At 39.4% G+C, this 27,805-nt stretch overlaps 1 protein-coding gene across 1 annotated transcript in view; it reads left to right on the forward strand.

Moving 5' to 3' along the window:
* Positions 1 to 385: 385 nt before the first annotated feature.
* Positions 386 to 27,805, forward strand: part of HECW2 (HECT, C2 and WW domain containing E3 ubiquitin protein ligase 2) — a 167,137-nt gene continuing 139,717 nt past the window's right edge. Inside the window, exon 1 of the mRNA XM_075153622.1 lies at positions 386 to 529. The gene's annotated coding sequence lies outside the window, so the exon portion shown is untranslated. The remainder of the gene's footprint in view (positions 530 to 27,805) is intronic.

Genomic DNA, 27,805 nt, shown 5'->3' on the forward strand with positions numbered 1-27,805 from the left:
CCAGCGAGCCGCGGCCTGGCGCGGGGCGGGCGGAATCTCCGCAGCCCCCTCCCCCGGCGGGGCGCGGGGCGGTCGCATCCCCCTGCCTTGCTTTCGCCTCGGGGGGCGGGCGGCTTTGTTAGCGGCTGCCCGCGGAGAGCTACCCGCCCCCGGCGCCGCCCAGGCCCGCGGGGCTGCGGCCTCGGCCCCGGCCCGGCCGCCCCCACCCCCGTACTGCCGTGCCTGTTGGTGATTGAGGGGAAGATGCCGGCGCGGAGGCGGAGGCCGGCGAAGGGGCGGGGGGCCCAGCCCCGCCGCTGAGGCGGTGCGGGGGCGGGAGGGGCGGCGCGGGCGCCCCTGCGCGGGGAGGCGCTCGCCCCGCCGTGGGCGCGGAGGGGCCGCCGCCGCCGCCACCGGCGGGAGCCGCCTGCCGCAAGGACGGGGTGACTCCGGCCGCCGCCCGGCTCCGCAGCGGCACGGCGCGGCGCGGGAGCCGCCCTCCTCCAGAGCCCGCCGCGGGGCGCGGAGCCGCAGTGCGCGCCTCTGCGAGGTGAGTGGGCGCCGCCGCCGCGGGGCCGCCCGGCGAGGGACGTGGCTGAGCCCGAAGGGCAGCCGGGGCGGCGGCACCCTGGGGGGACCGGGCCGCGGCGGGGCTTTCTGCGAGCGGCGCCGGTGCGGCGGCAGGTGCGGGCCCCCCGGCCCCCGCCCGCGGTACTCCCGGGGCGGGCCCGGCGCCACGCGGGCCGGGGCGCCCGCTGCCCCCGCGCCGGGCTCCTCTTCTTCGCTCCAGCGCCTGCCTCGGCTGCCCCGTCATGCGGGAGGCTCGGGCGGCGGGCTGCCGCGGAGCTCCGCAGCGTTCCCTTTGCCTTTAATGTAATCGCTTTTGGGCCATTTAATTATAACTCGTTTCCTGCCCGGAGAATGCATTCAGCACTTTGTGCGCCGCCTTTATTTCCTTCGCTCTTTTTTCCCTCGCCATTTAGTATATTTATTTATTTATGTATAAGGCTATTCTCCAGATTCTATACAGCAGTGTCCGTGGTGGGGAAAAAAGATCACTGCAGATTTCAAGCATGTTGTTTTCAAAATAGTGAGGTTTAATGTGTGTTTCTGTTCTTGTGTGGACGAAATACAGCACAATGACAGTGGGGGGAAAAATAGGCTTATATTCATGTTCTCACCATTCTGTGGATTGTTTGTTGATGTGGTGATCTTTTTTTTTTTTTTTCTTAGTGGACTTGTTTGTTTCTCTTAACCTTTTTTGTGCGCATCACTACAAACCATGAGGGTATTTTTAAAAAAGAAACCAAAAAATTCTTTTTTGGGCTCTATGATGTCAAAATACAGTGAGTGTGGTGTATGTAGACAGTAATAGTTACATAATTTATTATCTCTTGTTCTGTTGCTGGATATATGTCAGGAGCATGGAGAGAGTATTTGTAACGTCTTTTTTTTCTTTTCTTTGCTGGGATGCTGTGTGAGACAGCCTTTGCACTACACTACGTTGCACTGAAATGTTTGTAAGAGATTCAGCCTTGAACCCCTCCTGTACCCAAAATCCCAGCAGGGGCCTTACCTTGCTTCACTTCATAAATGTCCAGGGCTGCTTCCTGTTTGCTCAAAAACTTCTTTTGTAGATTTTTTTCCTTCTTCCCCCAACAATTATATTATTTTTTTACTTTTTTAAAAAAAGTAAATCAAACCATTATAAATATTTTGGTAGTAATTTATTCACAGCAGTAAGGAACAGAAAGAAATCTGTCATGGATGGATTAAAAAAACTTCCTGTATGCGGGTGAGCAGTTTGCCCAATTCTTAGACTGCTTTGGAAAAATTTTCCATATAAGATGACAGTGTGTGGTTGCAGCATCAGGCCGTAAGGTATGATGTCATTATTAGCATATGAAAGGAGCAAACCTGCTGTCTTTCAATCACTGCTGCTCTTCAGGCTCTAAATTTCCCAAAATGTGGATGCTTTCATGTCAGCTGGAGATACCACAGTGGATGTTAGATGATAGTCTGCATGTGTGTATCTAGCTTTCTATCCTTATTTATATCTTACGTAGGAATTTAAATATATCATCTTAAAATGGGCTCTGAGATTGCTTGGAGCTCATATGGTTGACTGGACACCATTTTTAAAGTTACGCTTAGTAGTGGTTTAACTTCACAGAATTGTAGTTGAAAAGCCTTCCTTCCGTTCATCTGTCTTTGTAAACAGCTTTCTGGTCATGCTGGTGCAAACTCGTGGCATGTCTTTCAGTCTTGTTGGCACTATGGAATTGGTTTGGCTTGGAGCATTTGCCAGGCTTCACAAGGACCCTCTGCCTTCCTTAAAGACTTATTTACTATCCTGCTATTTATTTTAAAAGTGAGTTTAGCTAATGGGCATTTCTGTTGGTTTTACACTTCCAGTGCTTTTTCAAACCTGGTAGAATTCACAATGTTACGCCTTTAAGAAGCCCTATGATAGTACAGTGCTGCCAGCCGGAAAGAGTATACTGTTTTGTCAGATTTCCTGGGAAGAAATGGAATGCATTTTGTGTTGCCCCCCTTATAAGATTAAACGGTAATGTCTAACTGAAAAAAAATTAACTTTTTTTTTCCCCCCTTTATCTGCCAACATTCTTTAAATTGCAGCTAAAGCTCTGGTATGCTGCAAAATAAGGGGGCTTTCTGCATATGGGACTCAATCTGCCAATTACATTCTTGAATAATTAAGTGGAATTCCTTTTCAATTTTTTCTTTTTTAATCCAACTCAGCATTTTGGTTTTTTCAAAAACTCTGCTTTAGTCAGACAGAAACAGGATGCTTAGGCTATTGCATTTACTCCATTGGCTAATGTGTACTGATACAAGGGAGGTGGTGACAAAGCACCTATTTCGGTAATGTTACTTAATCATTAAAAATGAGGTGTAAATATGTGCTTAAAATTAAGTGGCATGTTCAAAACCCCTTGTTTGAGACCACATCCAACAACGCTGCCTTTCAGTATGGGTTGTTCCGAGTAGCTGAGCCTAATTTCGTTTGATCCTACTGTCATCATGCATGGCACGGTCATAGCCTTTGTCTTCACGTTGTCCGTTGCTGATCTTTTGGTTATATTACAAATGAGGAGAGGCTGGGGTGAAGTTACTCACTCACCAGTAGGAAGAGTATTAATTTCATTGCCCAACAGATGGAATTGAATTGAACGTTTCATATAGAAATCCTCCAACTTAAAAGGAGACGGACTCTTGCAACCTTGTGAGCTTGTGTTTTGGCACTTTGAAGCTAATGGCGTTATAGGAGGTGTTTATGTAATCATACCAGGGCCCTTTGCAAGATGAAACACTGATTAACTATTATTGTTACAAATTATTTTGATATTTGAGTTTAGCATCTTAAGAAAAGTTCCATGTAATTTCCATTGAAATTGAAGTAAACTCTGCACGGTTTATATAGACAGTGATACAGGGCCTCTGTGATGTTCCTCCGCGGCAGCTTGTTTGTGATCAGTTGGAATATCAGTGATATTGAAGGAAAAGTTGAAAATGCCCGTTTCTCTGGCAAGAAGATCGACAATGGTGATAAAGCTTTGTGTAGCATGGACATGTGTTACAAGGGCACGTCTTCATGGGATAAGATGCCGAGTAGGATGTGATCCTAAAATACTGTAGTACTTGTAGAAGAGTTCAAGCAACACTTTTTTTTTAATGTATATTTTTTACAGAAATCTAGACATCAGTGCTTGAAACCTGTGTCTTTTCTTAAAATTGATCATAGACTTGGTGAAAGTAGCACAGTAGTTGCGTGCTGTCTTCCGAGCATCTTGATAAAACTTCTGAGTAGTCGTGTTAAAAGACTGCATTCAGATTGCGAACTCTCATTGGAAGTGCAGGCGCTGGACTGTTAGTCACTCACGTTACAAGCATACGCATCCCAGTCATCCCTTCCAGCCCCTGGGAATCCTATTATTTGTTTTGATAATGTTGGTGTTAGGTTTCCAAGTTCTGCTGACAGGATGTATGAATTTAGATTTCAAGGCACATGGCTAGTCATAGCCTTCATATCTCTCTGTCTTGTTTGTGGAGAGCTGTTCCTTCTTCTCGTGATACCCTGTAGTACTGGGGAGAAAATTAAAAGTGACTGAGGCCAAATCTGGTTTGGATGTAGACAGGTATGACTACTATCTTGATTGTGCCAGTATTTTGTATTATGTTACGTTTACACAGTTTTGTGTCACAACTGTATTTTTTTATGATTGAGAAGGACTGGTATGCTGACACCAGTTGCTTAATGGACAATAATACTTGTATTTCATAATTTGTTTAGTAAATTTGCCCTGAAATAGCAATTTTGAAAAAAATAGACAATAATTACGTTTGAAAGATAGTTTTGAAAGATGAAAAGAAAATTTTGAACGAGGATCTTTTCTTTGACGTGTAGTCATCAACCTTTCTACATGGCACAATTGCAGCTTGTGTGTGTTCTGGAGAAGCAGTAATAATTGAAGTGAATTTGAAATTGAAATTTGAATCTAGCATTATTTGTCCAAAAGACCCAATTAGTACAGTCAAGCCGAACTTAATGGTTGAAATAGTGCACTATTTGTCCTTTAGAATTAAGGAAGTACCCAAAAATGGATGACTGAGCTGTTTGCTTTTGGGGGGGTTAAGGAGTGATTGTGACATAATTAATAATTTGGGTTTTTGTTCTTTGTATGAAATGAAAAAAATCTTGAAAATAAAGAATGTTGAAATAAAAAAAAAAAACAACCTACTGTCGAGCTGGTGTTTCTTGATGCTGGCATACAACAAATCATGAGATCAGACAAACTGGGGAGTTGTTCAGATAGTGTTTTGGTTCAGATTTCTTAAGGTGCGTGCCTCTGTTCATCTGTGAAGCTATATATACACATATATAATTTGACTTGTGGACTTCTAGTCATAAAAACTTTAATAACATTGTCAATATGCCTATATGCCTTGTATTGACCACCAGAGAAAGATACTAGGTAATTAACATTTCGATAATAAGCCCACCTAAATATTGCAAGGAGAACAGTCAAATGTGTTTTGTTAAGTGCTGTGGTGGCGAGGATCCATGGCTAGGATCCACTTGAAAAATCAGATTAAAAGTTTCTGTGCTTGACAAATACAATGTCATTAGTTTAAAAATTCCCTGAAGGCTACGTATTGTAATTAGATGAGCCCAAAGCATGCAACGGTAAAATTCATTTTCTTCCAGGAATGACCAGCATCATCTTTAAAAAAAGAAAACATTGACTGATCCTTGTCGGATAGAGTAACCACAGTAAGAAAGAAGAGTTTGCCAGGAATGAATGTGACAGCTGAAGCCACAGCACCTTTTGGTGAGTGGAGTGGATGAGCCGCAGCCTGGTGGGAAGCAGTGAGGATCCTGCTGAAAGAATGCTCAAAGGTGATCATTCACCAGGTGCCCCATTTCAAGGGCTTCACTAAATTGGATATTACAGATGCTGAGTATTGGCAAAATAGCAATAAAGAATTACAAAACCAGCAACTTCCTTTGGATCCTGATTGTCACAAAAAAGCATATGCCCATCTGTGTGTGATTCCTTAACTTTGCTCTCTCAAGAGCATGTGAGCTTCATAGTGCTAGGCTACAACATTCCAGCTTCAAAGGGTGTGCCTGTTAAGCTGTGTGTTTTCTTTATTTAAGATGCATTTTAAAAACAGGTAGTCTGCTTGGTTGATCTTGTTATTCTTCTGCTAGATTACCGATCTGAATCTGTTTCGAGCTGGTGGTTTGATAAAAGAGTTATTTCTCCCACTAGAAATAACAAAGAGTAGAGGTTGTAACCTTTCATCGTTTTAAAATGTAGCCATAGCTAGCATAAAAAACATAATATATGCTTCTTGATTCATTGCTCTAATAAAAATGTCTACATTGTCTTCATGAACGTAAGTATTGTTGTCAAGGAAATAATTTCCCAAGTATTTGTATTGCATAGGAAAATAGGAAAATCACAAATGTAACTGTGGTGGGCACCCTGAGACTTGCAAAACTTTCACTGGGATCAGTAAGGCATGGCTGTACCCGCTATCTGAGTGGGCTTAGAGCCTGAACTTGAATGCTGTCCCAGGGTTGTGGTGCTGTTTAATTGTTAGTGGGCTCCTTGGCATGCTTTTGGCCAGTGTCAGCCCCCCAAACAAGGCACAGCTCAGGGAAAGCCATGGAGCAGGGACTATCCCAAAATGGACTATGGATAAGGCAGCCCCATTTTGTGAGAGAAGAGCATTTACCATGTGTGCTGTACTGCATGGCTTCAGCATGTTTCCTGGCCTGTTCAGCATTCGAGTGCAGATGTAGCCATAAAGACTGCTGCATGTTTTTGGATAAGAAAAAGCTCCAATTGCATGCTGTTTACCTAGAGAAAAACAAGAAGCCACGGTCATTTATGAGAAAGCAACACTTAAGAAAGTTTATTGCATGTTGCTGTTTCATATTTGTGTGTATAAAAAAATAAATACACACACACACACAATTTCATATAACAACTAGCTTCTTATGTTTTGAATAATGCCATGTTGAGTGATGTCCAGATCTTCCCAAAATGCTGTTAGGGTCTTGTAAGCACGTGTAGCAAAGTATCGAACCTAGAATAAATGTCAGAGTTCATGGTTGTCTTACATGGTGTTTTTGTCTCAAATGTTCACCTAATAATCTCTGAGTGTGTAGATATGACACCACTTCTCTGTTTCATTTCCTAAAAGGTGTTTTGACTTTCTTAGAATGAAATAACGTCCAGCAAAATATAACTTAGACCTAGCTCGACATTTGTAAACACATTCTGTTAACTTGAGTAAGTGTGTATCATGAACTTACTCTGAACTTGGATAAGTATGTGTTATGTTGGGCTGTTAAGTGTGACAGGTTGACATTTTTCATTATGAAACTATTGGTTAATGTAGAGAGCCACGGTAAACACAGCGGTGCTGCTGCTGCTGCTCAGCAGTTGTAAATTGTCACGCTCCTTCCTGTTCCACAGAATTTCGACAATTTCCACTTCTTGCCTTAGTTTGTGTCACACGTTTAGTTACACTGAACAGTTTAGATGTGTTTTTGTTCCTGATACCAAAGATGCAGGCTTTTTTTTTTGAGAGAGAGTTTTTTTTTTCTCCTTAGGCATTGTGTGAAACATGCTGAATATTGCAAATTCTGGAAGGCTGGTTTTTCTGGAGTTGATTGTGCATACCTTATAATAAATAGGTAAATGAAGTCAAATTGTCAGACTTGACATTCTAAGAGGTGAACTAATCGCTGGTTTAAAATTTTACCCTTATTTTCCTTAATTGAATTTGGGTGGGTGTTTTTTGTTTGTTTATTTTATTGAAGTGGGTGTTGTGTTAATTTTGCCTTGTAGTCTTGAAAATACTAATTTCCAGTGAGATCTTGTGTCTTTTAAAAACTGACTCACTGTTTTGGAAGAAATCTTTGCCTTTATATTAAGTTGTTTCATTTCTTCTTAATACTGATATTGATACTGAGTGTGTGCAAAGACATGGACTTAAGTACTGGATTTCTAGCTAACATAAGTTAATAGGTAAAAGGCTTTGGCTTACATATAGTACAAAGAAGTCTAGTTTTGACTTATGTTGAGCTTAAGACATGTTTGCCTCATCATTATAGGATAAATCACTAACTGAAACAATTTACTGCCAAGGCGCTAAGAACATGAAGTCAGGGGGGTTTTAAAGCTTGCTTATGCAAGCCTCTCTTAAAGCTTGCTTATGCTTATCTCGGTTTGTAAAGAGTTTGAGGTACTATAGATGCAAGAAGTATGTTCAACGCTTCTTGGTGTAAGCTTCATCAGTTGTCAGCTGTACGGGGACAGCCCTTTAGTAAGGGGGGAAAAAAAAAAGCTACAAGTTTTGTTTTTTGCTTCTGTAGATAAATTTATTTCTTTACCTTTCTTGATTATAAGTGGGTGGGGTAAATAAAGTCAATATAAGGAGGACTAATGCATGTATTTAATTTTTCTTTTTATTTTAATGGAAGAATTACCCTATATTGGCACGAAAGAAGCCTTTGTTTTAATCTTACGGCTTTTTTTCTTACTGTAAATTGGTCATTCCTACAATGCTGGTTTTTTTAAGTGACACAGTCCATTTTGAATCTGTTCATAGAAAAAAATGTAACCCTCAGGTCTTGTGCATGTCACTGTGTCTCCTTTCCAAGGTTGATGTTATTATTGTCACCATGTAAGTGCTTTTCTTTCCAATGCTTTGATAAAAATCCACCCAAACAAACAGGAGACTGCTATGGGGGAGCAAAACACAAGCATTGACAAACTCTCAAGTACTCAATCTGGAAAAACAGAAATACTTTTCCTCAAGTCTTTCTTCGGTGTAATTTCAGTTTTGTTGGTGAGGCTCTAATACATGGAAACTTTTCGGACAGATTAATGAGATTTTTAAATTAATGACATCCCTTTACTAATGCATAAGACAGTGTTGGCTACCTGTATATTAAACAAAGACTTTGTTAACTAAAATATGCATCGATTAACCATATGTGAAACGTTTTTAAGCAGAATAGAAACAATCTTCGTAAGTATGGATGACGAGGAGTTCAGTCTTCCAAATGCCTCAGAAATAAGAGACGCCTGGAATAAGTCATATATCCGAACTTCATTTCCAAAGGAAAAACGTGTTGACTTAGTGTTTTAGCTGAGTGCGTGTCATTTGGAAAACAAAAAGCAGTATTGAAAGAGTAAAGGATTTAGCTTTCTACTGAATATGCTTCATGACTTGCGATGTAGCCTGTAAGTCAGCTGCAAGCAAGCCTTATTTGTCAAATAATTATTTTGATCTTAGTTCACAACCCTAACAGAAATTGATTAATGTTTACTCATGTAAGTAGCCCCACGAAAAATCAATATCGTAATAATTCCTTGTTAGTACAGAAACGGTTGTGAAGTCCCTCCCTGCCCCTGCAGTCTTGACAGCAGCGGGGGCAGGACGAATAGGATCCATACAGTATCACAACAGATTCTGGTCGTATGTCTTCTTGCTGTCGTGGATGGCTTATCCTTTTGTTCCTCCTCTATCCAAAATACATTTTAAATGTAAACCTCATTCATTAGCTCTTGGGAAACTGGTAATGAAATCTTTTACTCTCAGATTGACAACCTAAGTCCAATGCGGATTGTTGAAGCCTAGAAATTGTGTCTTCTAAGGGAGGAGAAGTTAAGGGAAGTTTTGCATCCTGTGGATTAAAAATGAGTTTTCTCAACTGAGTTCTGTACTTAATGATTTGAATACGGGAAGCTGGTCTTGTGTGTAATACTATTGTTATTTTTTGAATGTTTTCAAACTTACTGAGTTTTACTGAAAAAGGAAACACTTGTAGGCCTGATTCCAGCTAATGTAAATGGGCATGACACTTAATTGGGCTACTGTGATTTACAGTTCTTAAATCAGGCCAAGTACAGTTTAAATTGTTAAGTGGATTAACAGAATGTAATCTGCTTTGATTGGTGTATCTGATCAGTTTTTCCTTCAATCAAGGAAAGTGTACATTCCTTAAATGTACACTTAAAAGTACATTCCTTAGTGCCACGTACTAAGAAACTAATTTAAAAATTTGGTGAAATGTGGTTTACTACAGAAAAATAGCAGAAGTATTGTATGATACATTCACGTTTCCTGTATATGGGGAAAAAGTTTTCTTGTATGAATATTCTACTTTCCGAGTTACTCATTGGGTGTCTGTATTACTGCACACTCTCATCTTCGTAAGACCCTAGATAGTTCAGTCTAACTGAGCTTGATTGAAGGCATTTTATCTCATTAAAATATAAATGTAGGTAATCATACTTTGCATTTTGGTAGCTCTTCACTTAAAAGTTCAGTTCTTCTTGTTGTTAGTTACCTGGAATTAAAAATAGTCCATATGTGATGTCTAGAGCATGAATATTCCAAGCTGTAGTTAGGTGCTATAGCCATATTTTCATCTGCAGGTGATATTTTACTTATCTATAGTTTGTATTAAATAGCATGGCTAAAAATCTTACTGAGGTGAAGAGAATATCACCTATTTTACAGTTAGCAGGAACTGAACGTGTAAGAGTGCAAACTGTCTGCTTTTTTTTTTGGACAGAAATACAGAGTAGATTTAAGTATTTATCCATTATTCATACATGGAAAAGACCCAGGGACTAAAGAGTTACAAGTGTTTATAGCACTGTTCCTCTCACACTGTGTAGGAAAAATTTTTGTATAGACATCTGTGGTGGAAGGAATGAGTCGGACTGTGAACTGTCCCGTAGGTGTGCCGTTCTGGCACAATGCAGGTAGCAAAGCCCAGGATTAATGTTGGAAGAACTGGGGATAAAGTGCTCTTGGTTGTAAGGATTCAACTATGGAAGAGTCTTCCAAATCAGATCAGTGAAATCTGAACTCCTACAAATGCTTCCAGACTTCTGGTTTTGAGAAAGCCCTTTCATGACAAGTGATGTCTCAATGTGAAAAGCTTCCTCTTGCCACTCTTATCTGGCTTTCAAAAAGCATGCAATAAAAAATGCTACCCTAAACAGTGCTTTTGTTTCTTAAATGTGACGACCTCCATTAAATCTGTTAAGGACTTCACTATTGCTTTTGAGTTACAAATGCTGTAATATTGGTCTTGGTTGTGGTTTAAAACCCAAAGACTAGAGCATACATCCTCCTGTTTGCTGTTGAAACTTAGGATTGGAAAGTAATGCATCCCCAAAACACTATCAAGCTTCATAAGTATCATACCTTCACAGAAATAATGTTCTATAAAGAGTTATGCCTGACTTACCCTCCAATTCTTGAGTGATAGTTCAACCATTATGGAATTGATTGTTTTAAATTCAGCTTGCTTATTGTGAGAGTCCAAGTGATTTTATGTAATATCAGATCATGGGATTCTTTTCATGGCTTTTTTAATGTGGCTTTTTTTTAAATCACAAAATCACCAAACTTCGATCAATTTAAGCATAGAACAAGAACAAATTGAGTTTTAAGAATATATATTCTGAAATGTCATGTATCTGTTATCTTTAAATTATTTTCTTGATTCCTTTCTTTGAAGTTCCCTTATCATCTCATATGTCCCAAAGCACATTCTCTTCTGATTTCCTTCCTTGACCAATTTCCCCCCCCCTTCTCCCCCCCCCCTTAGTTTTGTCTTCAGGCATCTCTGCAGTTCTCTCGCCATTCTCATCCCTCCCCAGATCTCCAGTAATTTTGGATTTCTGCAGTTCTCTGCATACACATTCATTCTCATGGTCTTGGTCATCCTTTTCTTTCTTGTCCTTTCTGGTTTAGTAAGGATGGGAGCCTGGAGAGTGAGATAAAGTTTGATTACCTTTGCGTAGGGTAATAGAAAAAATGTTTTTTAGAAGGACATATTCTAGCTGTGGGGGACAGCTCTAGAGACAGCCATGCTGGCCAACCACGGGACTGGCAAAATGTGAATTGACAGGAGGTGTGCCCAGAAAGTAGGGGATGTGTTTAGGATTCAACTCCCTCTCCCCTCTGCCTGGTCTGTAGCAGGTGCCTTGGGTCACCTTTTTTATCAGTTGCTGAACTCTGCCAGTGCTCTGACTTTTCTTAAAGATACTGCATCTGAGAGACTGAAAGTCCTTGATGTCAAATTTTCTCCCATGTGTCAGGAAAGGGTGGCACATACTAGCTTTTGCTTTCACCTCCAACAGCTCCGGTGTGTTGGTAATAAGGAGGAACATTCACTTGAGATTTTTTCCTCTCTTCCTTAATGGAAGAGAGGGATGCTGTATTCCAAAATATGCAACAAGGCAAATAGAGCAAGGAGTGATTGGGATCAATCTGCAAACCCATTTGCTGCAGGTATGCATATGTTTTTTATCAGTTGGAGTGAGTTTTACTGTTTTTTTTTATAGAACTTAGCCATAAAAGATTAAGGTTAGTACACAAAATTTTTTTTAGTCTCTTCAGAAAATTAAAAATACAGTGGTATGCCTACACACAGAATACTAATTTTAGGTTAAGATTTTTTTTAGCAAAATCAGAGCCATTTCTGAGCTGAGAACAAACTTGTAACATTTTTACAATGTTTTCTGCATACAGTAATTTTGAAGCATCAGTCTAGAAGTGATCCATGATGCTTTATTAGCTTTTGAAAAGTAATTTTATCAGAAGCCAGGAGTGTGAGTAATAAGTAAATGTAAGTGATTTATATGTACTTAGGCAGACATAAGTGTTGCAGAAATAGTTGCTGCATGTTAGTGGTGCTTCTAAGATTCCTGAATAATGAAAACTCTTTTCTGTTTCTTTTAGGACAGTGGTGCTTTAATTGCATATGCTCTTGGAACTCCTTGACACAGGCAATTATATTTTTTTGAATTACTGGAAAAAATAATTCTGCTGGCACTTATGATGTCCAGAAACCTTTTGTGCTCTCATTTGCTTTGTTAGCTTTAAATATTATCATTAGCATAAACACTTAGAAACTCTCCATAGGCTAACTTTGCTGTCGTAACTGATCCTACTGAAATGTGTTTGTGTCTAAAATTCTGAATTTCGATCCTTTTGGCTTTCCTATCTAATGGTCTTGTTGGAGTTGGTTGCCCACAGCAAAGAATTTAAAAAGCAGCTGCATAAGGATTTCCAGTCATTAACTTGTATCAGTGTCCTCTGTTCTTTCAGTCTGCCTGAATTCCTATGTTCAGTTTGCAGTTGTCTCATTTGAGGCACAAAATTGTAGGCCATGCTCTTGAATTTCTGTTGTCCTTGATGAGAATTTAGCATTGGGTAATGCCTACTGAGCTGCAGCTATGTTTTGCCCTGCAAAATAACATACCAGGTATATAATTAATAACAAGGAGATCAGTTAGTAAAATTAGAATACCCTTTCTTTGGGAAATCTATGGAGACAAACAAGCAGTTTCATGGGAGATGAACCACTTTTGCAGAATCAAAGGCATAAGTCACAGTTTCATTGTAAATATTTGTTATAGCTTGATACTTAACACTGTGTTGCGCTACAGTTGTACTCAGGTGCAAATTAACAGCTTATTTTCACCGTTATTAACACGTTCAGAAGAAAGCTCAGCTCTACGGAAAGCGGAAGAGAAAAAATATGCATGTCAAAATGCAATTAAGTATTTAGCCATAATTATTTTGTCTCGAAAAGACTGGGAATTGCTATATGTTGGATGTATAGCCATCACTAGTCGTACAAACCAGTAGTATATGACTGTAAAAGTGTACTAAAGTGAAAGGCAAGTTGATCTGTGAGGAAGAAATGACTCTGGGTTGTCTTTACAGTTAAAATAAGTTCATAGAAGTACAGGCGGTCAGTAGCATTTTTAGGGAAATCACTGATCCACATTGGAAGTGTCTACCCATCACCTCAAATACCACAGTTGCCCATGTGCATGTTCCTTGTGCTTTCCAAATGCTAAGTAAAAGGGTTCTTTTAAAACAGCATAAGCATCTTTTTAAAAACAAACAAACAAACAAACAAACAAGTCGCACCAAAACCCCCACAAACGAAACAGAAAAAACACCGAGAGATAAGTTGCATTGCGTTGCACTGCATTCTGAAGGTGATCGAAGATGGACTTGCTGTGATTTGATACAGTAAAATTCCACCTTCTGAAGTGGCTTTTCTGCTTTTCATCCTTCCCTTTGAGAGCTGCAAGTGTCCAGCTGAGAGTGGAGATCTTGACAGATTACAGAAAGGAGATCTCTAACGTAGCTTTCTCCTAGCATGTTGGTGGTCATGAAGAACAGGAACAGGGCCTTGACGTGAAACTTGTGCAGAACGAGGAGCCTGCTGTATGACTCAACTTTGCTTCTGTTGCTGGTGGTGGAAGAGCTAACTGATGCGGTGGGGGTGCGTTTGCAATATATTTGGGATTTGGGAAATATAAAAATAAATAAAATGAATGGGAGAAAGAGAATTTTGAAAATGTAGTTCAACAAAATGGATTGGATCATGAAGATTGAAGAATAGGACATAAAAGCATCAGGCTTCAGGGTAGCAATTTAAGCAAAATTAAGTTTGTTGCAAGCCGTAATGAATCCATACATCTTCATTTGTTTTCATTAAAATCCTGGAGTGCAACCTAACTTTTAAAAAGATACATTGTATATTTTATTGTTTAACTTCTTAGGAAGTGGAAACTGCCATTATTTTGGTAAGTGGATGGAAAGTTTGTCAGCTTTTGTGGTTCAGAAAGAGCCTCTGAGGTAACGTTATCTTGAAACTCTTAACAGTACCAGCCCCCTAAATTACAGTGTCTTACCCTGTTCTTCCTATATTCATTAAACAGGAGGGGTAACAAGTTTTGTTCTTCTTTTAGCAGCTGAAGAACATCAGCATCAGAAAAATAGACTCGGATAGCTTGTTCTTCTAGTACAGAGTCTAGGAGGTTTTATACTTTATATAGAAGGTTAAAATCACAAAAGTATTTTTTAAATGTACTGTCTAAAGCTGTAGGAATTTCAGAATGACTAAAGAAGAATATAGTAGACCTAGACAAAAGATGTTAAAAAGTATCAAAGAGCTTTAATGAAACTAAGCTGAGGAGATCTTTTTTTATGTTGTAAATACATATAGAATCGTGAAAACAGAGAAACTGAATAGATTTGGTGTTTTTTTCATTGTTTCAGATATTGTAAAATCTAGGAGGCATCTAGCAAAACCGTCATGGAACAAGCTTTAAGAAAGCATAATTAATTCATAAAATATTATTGGAGCCATACCCAGATACATTCCATGACAATAGTACTCGGACATGGCTCAGAGCGGTGCACAAATGTGGCAAGAGGTGGGGGGAATGGGAGGTGGAAGATAGAGCTTATACTGAGTGAACTGGTAAGACTGAGGGGGGAAAATAAACAGGCTTTTGAACATACAAGTCCTTTTTCAGGCTTCAGATAGCAGCACCAATCTTTGAAACTAAATGCACATTGAAAATAACAGCTCTGAGTTTAACTAGTAAGATAAACTTACTACTAGTGAGTTGATCAGGTACCCAAGAATGTTCTCAGAGACAATAGGATCTGTAAAAGATACCTGCAGTTTCCCTTCCTTGTTTGCAGACTGAGTTTACCATTGTATTTGTTGTTAAAGGGAGAAGGATTTACATAACCCTGGTGCTAGTATATTTTAGTTCCCTCCTTTTCTGTCTTTGGCTGGTTGCTTTGTGCTTATTAATATTTCATAAGACTGATATTAGATCATTCAGCATGCATTTTTTTTTGCTGTTGGCTCTTTACAGGGCAGATAACAGGACAGACAACTCTTGGTTTTTGCTGATTACGGAATATATGGGCAGCTGTACAGTTCTGGAATTGATATTGTTGTCAGAGTGAGAACATTGAAGGGTACAGGAAATATATGTAGTATTTTATAATTGTTGTATCTCCAGTTGCATGACTGTTACTGTGTTCTCCTCTGTGCAATTTCAAGAGGATAATTCAATAACCTGATGTTTTGAAAAATACTAAGGAAGATGAGTAACAGTTCACACATACTAGACACCCGTGATGTTTTCTCCCATTAGAAAGCACGCAGTGGCCCATGTGATTAGGGCTACGGGGATGTAGTAAACTTTAACTAATGGCTGTGCTCACAGCCAGTCCTTAATGCAAAAGTGAGGGAAAGGACTGGGGGAAAGGAAGAGGCAGAATTTGGCTGGAAATCAGGGTAACTACTGGTTCCCCAAAGCTACCCTTAAAAACAGAAAAACAAATTGACTGCTGTTGTGGTGAGAACCTTTTATTCTTTTTACGCTTTGCTTCCAGTGTGGAGGCTACATGATACTTGCTTTGGCAATCCTGTTTCATGTCAATGCATTCATGCAGTAATTCTGTGGAAGGGAAGACTTTCCTGCTAGAGAAAAGCTTTGGATAACTTAATTACGTTTCAGCCCACTGACGAGTTGCAGGAGGTGCTCTGACTGGTCTTCCAGAAAACAGTGACTCATCATGACCTACAGCGGGGTTAAGACGTAGGTAGACCCACATGGTGCTGAGTTTTAGTTGAACTAAGACATATATTTGGGTTTTTTCCACAATGTTTTCTAGACAATTAAATACACTCAGTTGTGATTCAATAAAAGTTGTTCTTTTTTGACAGAAATGCCAAGCTTGTTAAAATGCTTCTGGATTCTTTAAGAGAAGTCTTTAAAATGCTTTCTATAACTTTATTTTATGAGGTGTTTCAGAATAAGGAAAAATAAATGTTGTGAGAAAAACGGGTTAACTGGTTGAGAGCAAAAAAAAAAGTAGCTACTATGCTTGGAAGGAAAGGTACATAGGGATAATTTAGCAGTTTTGCAATTGAATTCATGAAGACTGTCCACTTACAGTATTGTTACAACTTATGCAAAAATTTGCTGTAGATGTGGATGAGAATTTTTGTTGTATTGCAAATTGTCTTCACCAAAAAATCTTGCTTTATTTTTTCTTATAAGCAAACCAAGCAGTCATAAGATGCTTCTAGTGATTTGGTGGGATTTTCTTGTAAATGGATTTTAATTTCTGTGAATGCATTAGTAGTGCACACCTTGAAGCTCAGCCCATACAAGTTGTGGAGATGTGATACATACAGGTTAGTCAATATGGACCAGCATCCTTGTAAGTGCAAGGAAAGTGGGTCTTGTCAGTTGGGAACTGTGAGGAAGTGGCAAGGAGACATAGAGAGTTAAATGACCTCTTTTAATTAAATTCAAATTTAACGGCCATGTCAAATCACCATTTAGTCTGTTGAAGAGTTCCTATGTTTGTCATTTGTTATTCGCATGTTAGCTTTATTTAACAGGCTAAAAATAATTAAACAATGCAATTATTACTATTCTTTGTTCTAGTTTTATGTTTCTTCATTTCAACTGATGATTTTTGGGATGAGCAGCATTGCATAATTGTTTTCTCTTTCAAGAACAAAGAAAATGGGTCTCATTTAAGTAGACACAACGTATTAGTCATACAACGTAGCGTGTTTAAATGTTAGTGCAAAAGTAGACTGAGTAGAAGAGACTGATCTCCCATACTGTGATTCTCACACTGCCACTGTTGGAGAATACAGTATTTCATATTGTCAAGAATCAGTCATATCAATGCCATTGTGTACCACTTGATTTTTTTTTTAAGCCTTTCTGCAATTCAGTTCCATTTCTGTGTTATTCTGACAATATTCCTCAGTGTTTACATTTTAAATAAATTGATATGTACACTTAGGTTTTCCCTATATTGAGTCCAGTATACAATATTTAAAACCATGTTTTCCAGCTTTGATGGGTCCCTATAGGCAAAAGCCTATTGTAATTTTTTTTTTTCCTTGGTTCTGTAATGGTCACACTTCCTTGACTCTAATCTGGAAATGTTCAGTCTGTATGGCTGAACATCACTGGCTGTAATTGAAAGAGGCAGGTTTGGACCTTAATACTTGGTTGGTCTCTCCAAGGCATTTAGTCTTAATAGGGGTATTGAAAAGAAATACTGGAGTTCATCTAGAATGTTTGTGTTTTGCTTGCGTAGTGTGCACAATATAAACCATGCTCGTTTTCGAAAAATTAATTTCCTGTTTTAACTTCTCAGGATCATCCTCTACAGAGCCTAAGCTAACATAATATTGTTGGCTCAAAGATAGGAGGCCTGTGGTCGTCTTGTTTTCCAGAGAATATATTAAGTATGTAGGAACACATTGTAATCATAAGAAGTTGTTGTTGTGGTATCATGGCTGTACTTGACTTGTGTTTAAATTTTCACATGTGAGTAGCTATTTAGGAAAATGTGTATGTGAAATTAAGTGTGTCGGTAGCTCACTATCAGAGACATGTTTGTATTTAATGTCTTCATAAAGCATTTATATTAATAATAGTTTTCAGAACAAGAAATTGTAAGAGGGAATTTATGTAAAATTATTTTCCTTTAAGAAAGGAAAAAGAAGTGGTTTAATAAACACCATGGGTATTCAGACTCTGGCTTTGATGCATTTTTCAGGAAAAAATTGGTTTCAAGCACCCAGATATGTAGGGTTACATAGCTGAACTTTGTTTTATAAAATGAAAGCAGTCTTAAACAGTTTTAAAATATATTTCTGATATAATTGATCTTTAGGCATGAGAGAGGAACTGCAAAGCAAAAGTTAAATTTCATGTATGATTCTGATAGAAAGGTATCAGGCACTGAGTGGGTGTTACACACTTAATTTTGAACTGTATCTTTCAGACTTTCTCCTTCATTTTCTTGTGGACCTTGCAGCCAGAACCTTAGTGCAGGACTGGGGTTCTGCGTAATATTTTTTATTAAAAAAAAGTGTCATGTACTTTATCAGCCTTCAAAAGGTAGTTACTTCTGTGGTAGAAATGTGGGACTGAAAATTCGTGGCGTTATGGCAAACTCTGGCCAGAAGGAAAGAAGATATTGTCCTTGTCCTGAAAAAAGTTGCCAAAGAATTGTGGGCCAAATTTGAACACTAAGCAAGAAATCTGACTGTGTTTTATAGTGGAGTGTCCTGGTTTTGGCTGGGATAGAGTTAAATTTCTTCCTAGTGCTGTGTTTTGGATTCAGTATGAGAAGAATGTTGATAACACACTGATGTTTTTAGCTGTTGCTAAGTACCCTATGGTCAAGGACTCTTCAGCTTCCCCTGCACAAGAGGCTGGGAGGGAGCATAGCCGGGACAGCTGGCCCAGCTGGCCAACGGGGTATTCTATACCATGTGACGTCATGCTCAGTATATGAATGGTAGGCATGTCCAGGAAGTAGTGATCGCTGTTTTTTGGGCAGTGGGTACACTAATTTTGTGTATTCTGTCATTATTATTATTATTCTTCATTATTATTATTATTATTATTATTATTATTATTATTATTATTATTATTATTTTCCCTTCCTTTTCTGTTCTATTAAACTGTCTTTATCTCGACCCACGAGTTTTCTCGCTCTTACCCTGCGATTCTCTCCCTGTCCCACTGCGGGGGGGGGGTGGGGAGGTGGTGGAGGAGTGAGCGAACGGCTGTGCGGTGTTTGGCTGCCTGCCGGGTTAAAACCCTGACATGGAGTGTATTTAAGACCTGAACTGTTTTGAAGATGAAATCCCAAATCATCCAAGTATTGCAGCATGTTTTTCAGTCCAGTTTGGCAGAATGCTGAAGTGCCTTCTTAATTTCCATAGATGCTTAATCAGATGCCTGGGGGGAGAGCTGCAGTTGCAGATGTTGAGAAGTTTAAGTCAGACTACTTCCTCTTTTGAAAATCAGCTCTACTTTTACAAAATAGAGTCCCTACATTATCTTTTAAAAGCAGGTTCTTATAAGGAATTTTTTTCCCCCTAGAGAAAAGGTTTTAGATTAAAAAAAGATTGAGAATTTCCTGTTGGAATGGAGAAATACGAGTGTATGGATGAAATTAATCCTAGAGCTTCCCATCTTTTGAAGACAAACACAAATAAATTTAGTGTGTTATTACTCAGAATATTCTTCTCCCTGTTATTTTCTTGTTGTTTGCTGTAGATCACTGTGTATTTAAGCACCAATATTTTGTCCAGATTGTTTTATTCATATTACATATGCAATTTTTGATTGACTCATGCCTTATGTGTAACTCTCTGAAGATAAATGAAATGCAGGTGAATGTTCTTTTTTGTGATTTTGCAGTATTTGGGGTCTAATGGGATTATTGGGGCTTTAGCCTGATCTCCTGCAAATCAGTAAATCACTGTCAGTTTGGTTTCAGGCAGGCACTATACTGACCGCAGTGGCATTAGACTGAACAGTTGCGTGGTTAGAAACCAGAAGAAACAGGGTGGTCAGTAATGCTCAGGGCCTGTCTGTTAAATGTGCTGTCTTCAGACGAGCCATGTAACAGAGAAAAGCAAAATAATCCTTTATTCAACTCCCTGCTCCCTAGCCAAAATGCATGCAAAAATGCAAAACAAAGATCTAACAGTCTAACTGGATGAAGTAATCTGTTCCTACACCAGATCTGGCGATCTGCTTTACTTCAGTCAAGTGATCCGTGTTTGTTTTTATGTTTGTTTAAAGCGTTCTGCAGGTCATCTGGGAGCGCTTGTGTAAGGAACATGGTTTGGGTGTTAAAAGGTACCTCCTTCTCCCTGTGGCTCACAAAGAACGAGTAAAGAAAAGTATTTGTAGATCAAGAGATGCAGACCCCAGAAAGAAATGCTGTTCATTTCACAGCCTTTACATAAATTCTTCCAGAGATAAAGCCTTCACTTCACAAGCGTATCATGTGACAAAGATTCTGCCTGATGGTAAGCCTTGCGTTTTTGCCCTGTCTTTCCCGGTAAACTGTTCCAAGGTTCAGCTGCAGTCACTGCTAGGAAATTGCAGACTGTTTCAAGGTTGAATTGATCTAGCTTTAATTGTTAGCTGCTGGATCCTATTGCATTTTTATCAGCAAGGTTGAAAAGGTCTTGCTACCAGATCTCCTTCTCAGTGAGTAAGTGCTTATGTCTGGTAATCAAATGACCTCTCAGTCTTCTCTTCATTTAGCTGACATAGGCAGGGCTCCCTAAGACTTCAAAAATGGAAAAAGTAGATGGCAGAGGAAAATAAATGGTGAATGATAATAAGAGCATAGGAGGTAAAGCAAATAAGATGACATTTATGAAACGTCTCCCACTTCAGAGACAGAAAAATTGTCTGAGAAAATTTGAGTAGACCTTTAGGTCCTTTCCCAGGTCCTTGTAGTCCTTCAAATATGTGGAATGGTGCCCGGCATGGCCGGTGGTGCCAGCGTGGATCTTGGCCAAGCACTGCATTGCAATTTTCAATGACTCCCTTTAAAGCAATTACCATAAAACAGGAAGGCGTAATAAAAACTTACAGCTTGGCTGAGGCACTGGGAATGATGTTTCTTGGAATTAGTATTTAGGATATTAATTCACATGTTTCATTAAGAAAAACAGAAGAAATATCATATCCAGTATATAAACACTTTTCCCTCTCCAACATTATTGACTTCCCATTTACATCTGTATCCAGTGTTGATTTAAGCTCTAATTTTGGGACCACTTACTTTTGTGCAAATTTCCATTACATTCATTATGGAAGTGCAGAGTCTGCTTGCACAAAAAGAACTGCAATGTTGTAATCCTCTAAATTTAAGGACTTGTAAGGTAACAGAGGAAGGGCTAAGAATAGCTCTAGGAAAATGGTGATTGAAGGTTCCTACTACCAGAACCATTCATCCAGCCTGCAGCCCACTCTCTGTGTGCTCTGCAGCTGTGCCAGAAAATATGCTGCGTGAATGATTCGGACAGTTGTGGCCTGTTCCCTATTTCTTGGCTCAACTTCAGAACGAATCAGGAGGTGTGCATGTGCACATGCTCTCTGGCAAAATACCCTTTTCAGAAGTGTTGGCGGAGGGCATGTAACCCAGTAATATGTATGTACAGACTTTGGTGCACACATGCAAATTCAAGGGACAGAGAGGAGACGCAGGATGTGGTCTTCCGTTGACACTGGAAGAATCTTGGGTGTCTTGCCTGGTCAGGAAGACTGGATATACTGTATTCTCCTGCTGAGTACAGATCAAAACTTTTTCTAGTCTTGTTGGATGAGTTAACACACAGCTTCTGGGGAGGTGAGATGCAGGATTTGATGGGTGAATTCTCCAGCCTGTGCCGTGCAGGGAGGCAGATTAGTTAGACTGAATTCTGTCCTCAGAAGCTAATTCTGTGGCAGTTGCTACATCTTCCAGGATCAGAACCTGTGTATGGCCTTTGTACAGTTTTCAAGTGTCGGCATTTGTCTTTTTCCCACGTTTTAAAATTTATTTACTGCATTCCTCTATTTTCATTCCTTCTACTAGCTTTCCTTTTGTGTCCTTTTAGCTTTTGCCATTTGTTATTAGTTCTGATCCTGTTGGTATAACTTTTTTTTCATTTGAAAAAAATGCAACTCGGCTGATGATATCTGGAAGCAAGCCAGTAATAGCTAAAGAACGAGTGGAAACAAAGTCTGCCAAAGTGTCCTCATTTTAGATGAAACTGCCTGACTTGGATCTCATCGGTTTCAATTTTTCTTTTTTTTTTGAATGGAAGCTGGATTTTGACTGTAAGGTGATATTGGTGATGATGTCCACACAACCACAAGCCTCTCAGATACCTGTTTTTCCTTGGCCTATGTGATTATTGGCACACCAGTTGATGCTGTTACCCTGTAGAATCATAGAATCATTTAGGTTGGAAAAGACCCTTAAGATTAAGTCCAACTGTTAATCTAACACTGCCAAGTCCACCACTAAACCATGTCCCTAAGCACCATGTCGACACATCTTTTAAATGGTGACTCAACCGCTTCCCTGGGCAGCCTGTTCCAAGGCCTGACAACCCTTTCAGTTATGAAATTTTTCCTAATATCCAATCTAAACCTCCCTTGGCGCAACTTGAGGCTGTTTCCTCTTGTCCTATCGCTTGTTACTTGGGAGAAGAGACCAACACCCACCTCACTACAACCTCCCTTCAGGTAGTTGTAGAGCGCGATGAGGTCTCCCCTCAGCCTCCTCTTCTCCAGACTAAACAACCCCAGTTCCCTCAGCCGCTCCTCATCAGACTTGTGCTCCAGGCCCTTCACCAGCTTCGTTGCCCTTCTCTGGACACGCTCCAGCACCTCCATGTCCTTCTTGTAGTGAGGGGCCCAGAACTGAACGCAGGATTCAAGGTGCGGCCTCACCAGTGCCGAGTACTAGAGCCCTGGTGTTTAAATGAATTCATGCTGTCTTCACTTATGTTAGGTGTCTTGTGTTCATGCTGTGTCACCCTAAGAAAACAAAAATTATATGACACTGAAGGAAAGAAAAAGCCTTTCTATTTTTCCTGTGTGGTTTTGTTGTGTAAATAGTATGGCAGTGCAGCACTGCTGAAATTAAGAGTTCTTTGTTGATGGTTAAATATACCCGAAGCTCATTTTAGTTCAAGTCAACAAGTATGCATATGCTGGTTAATGAGCGGAAAGTGAGAGTGTTGGGAAGACAGGCCATGGAACTGGCAAGCTTCTCCCTTGCTCCAAGACATGCCGCATCACAGGGTGAAGGCACGCATGACAGGAAATTTGTCCCTTGGATATATTTGCCTCAGAGACAGTGGTGGAGCACTAGAAGCAAACACCGTTAATAGTATTAACTTTGCATTTTATGGTGGTATTGTATTTGTATGTAGTGTGCAAAATAAGAGGCTCCATGTTTTTAGGAAATCCCAAAGCTATCAGGAAATTTGATGCACGTGTAGCTCAAGGAAGCTTTATTAGCTGGAAGCAATGGTTTTTGTTGAATGGGAGGAGTCCTCAGTGTTTGTAAGTCTTGTGAATTTTCTGGTTTTTTACTAATTGGACATCAATAGAGAGAATGGATGTCCTTCAAAGTACTGTACTAGCTAATTCAGTGCAGAGAAAGTCATCTTTCTTACTGCTTTGTTTTCAGTGAAATGCAAATTGGCTTTCAGGTTGAAGATAATACCATAGATACATTGCAAATAGGATGTATGTAATAAAGAATATGGATGTGTATTATTAAATAAACTTAAAGCTTTGGTCTAGGAAAAATTTTGAATCAAACGGTATATAAGCATTACAATGAAATGCAGATGAATGTGAGATTTAACTCAGGGTTAAGCTTTGGAAACATTTAACTAGGCTTAAAAATTCAGTGATTTTAAAGGTTAAGTGAAATGTGTATAGCTTTAGACTAATGAGCTATATAATCAACATATCAGAGTTTCCTTTATTTTCTTCTTCTGCCATCACTCCTCTGGTTTGTCAGGTGTCTTTTCTTGTGTGGAGAAATTCAGGATCAGTGTCTAAGGATTAACAGAAGTTTTGGATAATTCATTAGTCTGATAAAAAGGGCATGCTGCAGGATTTGGCAATTGATTCCATTTCTTCTGGAAATGACTATGTTGGGAGATACCAGGCTAATAAATATATTCAGTATCATTGTAAAGATAAACTAAAACCGTGATTAGCTTTGAACTTAAGTGTGAGAAAATATACTTGCATGGAGGGAGGGGAGGTAACCCATCTCTTACTAAAACTGGTTTTGCTGCATAGTTGGTCCTACTGGAGGATTCTGAATCTGGCATTAATGACCATTGACATGGCTTAGCTAAATATTGGGGTCTTTTCAGGCCTGAAAACTGCAGGAAAGACCTATGTGTTTTTTCTTACTTTTTTTTCCTAGGTGAGGAATCATGTTTAACTGTGCGCTGCTGATTGTAGTCCATAGTAAATTTGTGAGATTTCAGAGTAACAAGACCAGACAGAGAATCAATCAAAGGCATTCTTGTGTTGGGTTTGGCTTTTGCTGCTGCCAGTGATGCAGCTTCTAATCCTTCAGAAAAGATGAGTTCTGCTTCTTTTTATCACCGAGATTCCAGATAATTGTTTCTGTCAGGATCTCTTCATTTTCTATCTACTTCCTTTCATTGAATGAAAATCTACATTAACCCTCACTGCATGTTATGTTAATTTTTATTTGATGTTGGTTTTTTATTTTGTTGGTGTTTGCAATTCTGTGGCATTGCTCTGATTTCCTAGCTTTCTACTTCAGCATTTGTTGAGGTAACGGATAATAGTAGTCTTGCAAGTACAGCTTCAGAGTCCAAACGTGTAGAGAATTAGAGCTTGACCTAGAACAGTACCCTTCATCCTGAGGAGAGGACTTAAATACTGGTTTGTGGAGCTGAGAATACTGTATTCTGAATCCAAATTTGCTGGCTTATTCTTGTCTACATTTGCTACTTTCCTTCCAATCCAAATTTCAGTTTTAACGACATACATCTTAATTTGGGTACCCACCACTCACTGACCAACCTCCTTTTCTTTCTATATGTGGATGCTTCCCAGATCATTTCCCATTAAAGTTTTGTTCCCTGTTCCAAGCAGTGAAATTTTAAGTCCCAAACTTTCTGTTCTGGAGGTCTGTGCATTCTCTCCCTGCTGGCATAAACCCTTCACTGTGCTGCACAGACCTTGCACCGCGGCAATTTATGGGGCACCCTTGCCGTCAACATAAATAATCCCTGTTTCATTGTTTGCTAGGTAAGAGGCATTTCTTTTGTGGAGTACTGGTTGTATAATGCTTATAGTAGCATGGGTGCTTCTTGGTGAAAAAGCGTGTTCCTTGGCAATACTGGGTAAGCTTTTAAAGGTTATTACTCATTCTTAAACAAACAAGAAGCTACAGGATTAAAAATTTTGAAAATACATGCCTGTCTCCTTCATGGGAGTGAGTTTCATCCAGCCTAACTAGGCAAGAATTACCTCCTCAAGTCCCTCCCAACCTGGATTGCACTGTGATTCTATTACGGATGCAGAAAAATAAGCCTTCCACAAATAAAACTTAAGAAAGGCGACAGAGGCTGGTTTATACAATATGTATGACTAGCCTAAGCACTTCTGTCTCCAGGGTGGCCTTATTTGTGAATCTTCACACATCCTCTTCTATGTGAACGGGCTGCATAACTGGCGTTTAATATTGCATGGCTGATGTATTGAATAAGGAGACAGTACTTCAGGATATCGTGTAATATTTTTTGTTATAGGGAGAAGATACAAGAAAATAAGAGGATAGGTCCTCAAGCTAGAGAAATAGAAAGGTAGAAGGCATGAGAGAGGACGAGGATATGAATGGATTCTACAAGTCATAACAATTTCTAAGGTTTTTACAAAAATAAACATTTTCTCAGATTCTAAGATGCTCTTGGCCTTTTGTAAGCTTACTGAACACTAGGGAGCTGCTAAGCAGTTCAAGACTAAAAAAGTGCTCGTACAGTGGTAAGGTTTCCACAGTGATAAGAGGGCAAGGTTGGCCTTTCATCTGCATTTTTAACTGAACACTGTCAGTTGAGAGCGAGATAGTTAGAGCCATTCTTCAGGCATACATAGTGCTCTGCTCTGGCAGACCTGCGGAGAAAAGATGTCAAGTCCTACCTTGGATCAATATACATAAGTTCCCCCTGACTTCTTGAGAGCCCTCAAGAGTGCTTTCTAAAATGCAGGCTCTAGCAGATTGGACATTGTTTTGAGATTTTGCTGTGCTGTTGACCTGGCAGCTGCTTCTCATTTTGGTATTTATTTTCTCTCTCTTTACTTCTCCTTTGTTTACATTCTTCAGGGCAGGAATTGTTTCTCACTCTGTCTAGGCATAGCCCCTTGCTTGATCCCTGACACCTTGCTCAGTATCTTAACACATGAATACCCCTTGGGCAGTTGCTTGCAGCATACCTGGAGCTTCACGTTCACATTCCTGAAATGTCAGAATGATTTTTTTTTCAAGTCTGTTAAAGCTGGATAGACCAATCTAAACTGAATGTAGCCTTCCATGAAGAAATCCAATAGAAAGCTTCCCAGAGTTGATGCTTATGGATGTTTCCAGTCAATAATGATTTTGTTTGATAGAGATTTTTTTTGTAGTGCAGACTGTCTCTTCCCAAGCATCCAAAACATCCTGGGCATCCAGGTTTTGACCTCTACCTGTTAGAGAACATGGTTGGGTTTTTTTATTTAATTTTTTTTTTTTCAAAGTTCGCTCCCACTGCCCAGACTGCTGCCATCATACTTCTGTCACTGTAAGGGATGTCAAAGTAAGGAATGTTTTCCCTGGTTTTTCTGGCTCCAGGCTAAGTGAAGGCTTGTGTGCAATCCCACAGTTCTGTGATGATTATGCCACTTTCAGAGCGTATGTGGGTTAGCAAATTTTGGAATAGCTTTGCAATCAGAATAGAAATTGAAACTCGAGGGTTGGATTCTTTCCTACATTTTTACCATGGCTACAGCAAATGAAGCTTGAGACACACAAAGAGCAAAGTTCGTCATGACAGTTCTGTATAAACAAGTAAGTTTACCTTTGCAAGCATAGAAAAATAAAAAGATTATGCTATAAAAAACTGCATTTCTGAAAGCTTGATGAATTTAACCAGTGCTGAAGTCGTCTAATCCACTTGTGTAGTATATGTGCACTTGGTTGTGGTTTGTTTTTTGTTTGGTGTTTTTTTTTTTTTTGAGTCTAAACAGTTTAGGATTTCACGAGTGAGGTTTCCATGTCAGTGGTTTGAGAGCGCAGGTATACTGTGGAAAGAATGTCAGTGCAGAGCAGGAGTCGTTTCTCAAACAAAACCTGACAGCTTCTCTGTGACTCCTGTTGCTTAGTGGACTTCATGCTGAGCAGCTCTAGTTATGATTTCTGACCAGCAGTAAACTATGGCATATCCAAGCACTAGAACACAGGTCATTCTCACCGAGGTAAAAGGTAAAGTACCAGGTCCTTACCATGTATAAACTGGCATAGCTCCTTGGAAGATCAGGTAAGGTAACCTTGGTTTATGCCAGCCTATGTATTCTTAGAATATGGCTGAGAACTGTTCTTACAAATTATACACAAAAATAATTTTCAAGGTGAATGGGAAGCTACTGTATATTATATATACTTAATCTACTTAGATCAGTCTTTAAAGATTCTAGTTTTCTCCATTGAGAGTTCATCAGTAATCGTGAATGTTACACAAGTAACACCTTTTAATTTGCTTTCAGGGTATGATACTATTGTATGCTGCGACTTTTGGATATACAGGGATCCGCTAAATCCAGGTTTTACAATATTATAAGTCTAATTTTAAATGATGAATTTTATTGTGTTGATATATGAGATGTTGGTGAGTGTAATGTTTTGTCTTTATAGATTCGGATTTTTAATATATGAAGGAAAACAAAAACCTGACAATCATAGAATCATAGTAATAATTTCATAATTCCATAGTGTTTCATGTTGTTAGAGGACTTGGAAAAGTACCAGCAAAAGAAGCACAAAGAGAAAAACTACA

Source organism: Calonectris borealis, chromosome 6 (genome assembly GCF_964195595.1).
Source record: "Calonectris borealis chromosome 6, bCalBor7.hap1.2, whole genome shotgun sequence".
NCBI lineage: Eukaryota > Metazoa > Chordata > Aves > Procellariiformes > Procellariidae > Calonectris > Calonectris borealis.